The 4,234-nt window shown below is 46.8% G+C and overlaps 1 pseudogene; it reads left to right on the top strand.

Annotated features, from left to right (window-relative positions):
- Nucleotides 1-657: 657 nt before the first annotated feature.
- LOC102912157 (pre-mRNA-splicing factor CWC22 homolog pseudogene) lies at nt 658-2,926 on the top strand (annotated as a pseudogene).
- Nucleotides 2,927-4,234: the final 1,308 nt, after the last annotated feature.

Below are 4,234 nucleotides of genomic sequence, written 5' to 3'. Positions count from 1 at the left end.
GTGGTGGATATATTATGCACCCCAATAAACTGATCTGGGGGTCAGAGACAGAACAGCCACCCTATTATACAGTGGTTAGACAGTGGTGGCCCATGCCTTTAATCCTAGCATTCCAGAGGCAGAGATGCATCCAGATCTGAGTTCAAGTCCACACTGGAAACAGCCAATCATGGTGACACACACCTTTAATCCCAGGAAGTGATGGCAGGAAGCAAAAGGGTATATAAGGTATGAGGACCAGGGACTAGCAGTTCTTAGACTTTTAAGCCTTTAGGAGTTTAACAGCAGTTCAGCTGAGATCCAACATATGAGGACACAGAGGCTTCCAGTTTGAGGAAACAGAATCGGCCAAGAAATTGGGAAGGCGAGGTTGATTGTGGCTTGTTCTGTTTCTCTGATCTTTCAGATTTACCCCTGTAGCTGGCCCTGAGGTTTTTATGAATAAGACGTGTTAGAGATGTGTGTTACACATGTCTTTAATCCCAGCACTAGGAAGGAAGTGAAAAAGCAGGGCGGAGAAAGGTACATAAGGCGCGAGGAGACAGGACCTAGAGGTCTGTTGGCTACATCCTTCTTTTTTTCCCCTTAGTGCCTCTCAGCTGAGGACTCAGAGACATTCAGTGAGAGGATTTGTGGAAACAGGATCTCCCCTTTGTGGCCTGAGAAGCCACAGTGGTGACCTGTGGAGACAGAAAAAAAAAAAACTATCAAGGAACTCATACCCCTGAGGTACTTGTTTCTTGAACCAACTTGAGGAGTCTAGACCGGGTCAACATGAAACCCTCCTGGGGTCACGACAGAACGGAGAGCCACAACTTATGCCAATGGAACTCCTCCCCAGGAGACAGAAGTAGGGACCAAGAAAAATGCAGAGCAAGGAAAAGTTCCCAGAAATCCCCACCTCCTGGAAGAAGGAGCCCAGAAAGAGCAGTCCCCCAGAGTTCTACTCTGGAAGAACCTGCCAGGAAGAAGGATGAGCAGGACCTGCTGCTTGTCCCACCTGGGGGAGCGTCTATTCCCCCTGCAAAGCTCAGGAGGATGCAGGAACAGACCAGTGATAAAAACAGCATAGCCTACCAGAGGCTGAGTTGGGAGGCCCTGAAGAAATCAATCCAGGGCTTAATAAACAAGATTAATATTTCAAACCTCAGGATTATCATCCAAGAGCTCCTTCAGGAAAACATAGACCAAGGGAGAGGACTGCTGTCCAGGTCTGTTTTGCAGGCAGAGTGCTTCTCCATCTCCACTCATGTAGATGCAGCTCTGGATACCATCATCAACTCAAAATTCCCACAGACTGGAGCACTGGTCCTCAAGAGACTGATCGTGAACTTCCAGAAAGGCTATCAAAGAAACGACAAACCTCTTTGCCTGATGACTTCAAACTTTGTGGCCCATCTTCTCAATCAAAATGTGGCCCATGAGGTGCTGGGCCTGCAGATGCTCACTCTGCTGCTGGAGAGACCAAGGGATGACAGCATTGAGGTGGCTGTGGCCTTCCTCAAGGAGTGTGGCCTCACAGTAACCCAGGTGTCCCCAAGAGGGATCAATGACATCTTTGAATGCCTGTGAAACATTCTCCACGAGTCTGAGGTGGACAAAAGCGTTCAGTACATCATTGAAGTGATGTTTTCTGTCTGGAAGGACAGATTCAAGGACCACCCTGTTATTCTGGAAGGACTCGATTTAGTGGAAGGAGATGATCTGTTCACCCACAAGCTCCTCTAAGAGGATGACTATGATCCAGATGATGATCTCAAGGTTTTCAACATGGATCCTAATTTTATGGTAAATGAAGAGAAATATAAAGCAATTAAAAATGAAATTCTTGATGGACACAATGATTCAAACACAGACCCAGAGGCTGGAAGTAGTGAGGAGGAGAAGGAGAAGGCAGAGGAGGAAGAAGAAGATGGAGAAGAGGAGGGAGGACAAAAAGTATCCATCCGTGACAAAACAGAAACAGATCTAGTCTCATTTCACCATACAGTATATCATGCTCATCAGTGCAGTTTAGATGCTGAGGAATGTGCACACAAGATGCTGAAAATGGAGTTGGCTGAGAGCCAAACACAAGAGCTGTGCAGAGTGATTGTTGATTGCTGTGCCCAGCAGAGGGCGCACCAACCATTTTTCGGCTTGTTAGGTGGGCAGTTGTGCATGCTGAGAAAAGAATACTCAGAATCCTTTATGAGGCTACTAAGAGAACAGTATGACAGGATCCACTGCTTAGAGACTAACAAACTGAGAAACATCGCTCAGTTCTCTGCTCACCTTTTGTGCACGGATTCACTTCCGTGGATCATTCTTGACTGCAGGAAGCTGAGTGAAGAAACAACTACATCATCTAGTGGAATTTTTCTCAGTCTTTTCCCAGGAGCTCTGTGAATCCATGGGTCTTCCTAAACTGAAGGCAAGGTTCAAAGATGAAACTCTACAGCCATTCTTGGAAGGACTATTACCTCAAGACAATCCCCAGAATACCCGGTTTGCCAGCAACTTCTTCCATTCCGTAGGTCTCAGTGGTTTAACTGCTGAGCTGAGAGCAAGGTCTAAGAGACACAGAGCTCAAAACTCACGAAATGCTCAAGAGAGAGGAGCCATCGGGAGCTGGCAGACGAGCATGCTGAGCCAAAGGGGAAGCCATGAGACAGAAGAGTGTCTTTTTCTCACATGGAGAAGCAAAGGACCCAAAATCAGGACAGTGACAGCCTCAGAGGAAGATGGCTCCAAGGCAAGGGAAGGAGTAGAGGACAGTGAGGCCCTGAACGTGAGGACCACAGGAATCAGAATGGAGCTGAGAGATGATGGGAAACTCGACCAGATACTCTGAACATTCGAGAGAATCGAGACATCAGAATCAGAGGAGAGGAAAGTCTCCAATGAGATGAAAATAATTCCAGTGACAACTGAACAGGCCTGACACTCACTCACTTCCAAGGCCTTTTCTACATGGATGGGCTGTATAGAGAACTCTTGTATAAAGTAGCTGTTTGTGTCTGTACGTTTTAAAGATGTTTACTATTGGACATGTTTTATGATTGATACTTCTCTAGGTCTTCTGTAAATCATAAAAGGGTCTCTCTCAACAGAGCAGTGATTGTTAGGTTTTGTGAATAAAAGGAACAAATGCTCATTGAAAAAAGTGATATATTGTGTACCCTAATAAAATCTGCCTAGAGGACCACCAAGCCCACGGTTCTCCAGAGTTTTCTTGAGTGCAAACAGCAGGAAATAGTAGGACTTAGGTTGTGGAGATAAACCAAAAAAAGAATAGCCTGCAGTGGACCTGGAAACTATTCGAATGAGCCCAGATGTCTCTCCCCCAGGGTATTTATAGAGATGACAAGGGGTGGAGCAAAAGACCTCCTCCCCCAGCACGGCTAAGTGCAGACCATCTCACACACCTGCATTCATGCCCATGGTCTAAACATCCGCTATGCGGACCTGCTGGGTAAAGCCACGAGGAACCTGAAAAATGGGCTCTCACCCCCTCCCTGCACCTTCCTATAGCACACATCACAAATGGCTGGACTTGGAGGAAAGGATGAGGTAGAAGCTGAGGTAGAAGACTCTATTTCTTGGCAATGAGGTTTTGGATGTGTAGTTCCTAAAAGCAGATCCCTGTTCATTCATTCCCAACCCCCTCTCTCACAAGTATACAATCCAAGCAGTGCCCCACCCCGGCCATAGATGTGTCTCAGTCTCTCCACAGCTAAGCTTGCTTTCTGGAAGGAATAAAGATGAGGCTGTCTGTCCTGATTCCTACTGCCGGCTTTCTCCTGACCAGTACACTCTGGAAAAGGAAGCAGTGTCCCAGACTCAAGGCTGAGATCACAGGATTTTTCCTGAAGGGCCTGCCTGTTTTCTCAAGACCCTAGAGGTTGGTTTATTCCTGGTCAAGGGATCCCATACAGCACTCACTCTACAGAATGAGACCACCCACCTTCAGCCAGTCAATGCAGCCACCTCTTGGGATTGAGCAACCTCACATCTCTGTGCATGTTGGTCCCTTGTCCAGTGATCATGCCTGCCTGCCTGCCTAGGACCACCACTCACTTATCACTTATTTTAAGCAGCATCTCCTCTAGATTCTCTGCAAAACCTGCCAAGCTGCTTCACAGCTCCTCTGTAGTAATTACTGTAGTGTAGTAATTACACTACGGAATGACTTACTGTACTGTGTGATTCTGTAGTGTAATAATTACCACATCCCTGAGGGGGCTGCATGGAA

This window comes from Peromyscus maniculatus, chromosome 10 (genome assembly GCF_049852395.1).
Source record: "Peromyscus maniculatus bairdii isolate BWxNUB_F1_BW_parent chromosome 10, HU_Pman_BW_mat_3.1, whole genome shotgun sequence".
Lineage (NCBI taxonomy): Eukaryota > Metazoa > Chordata > Mammalia > Rodentia > Cricetidae > Peromyscus > Peromyscus maniculatus.
This window is presented reverse-complemented; position numbering and strand designations above follow the sequence as displayed.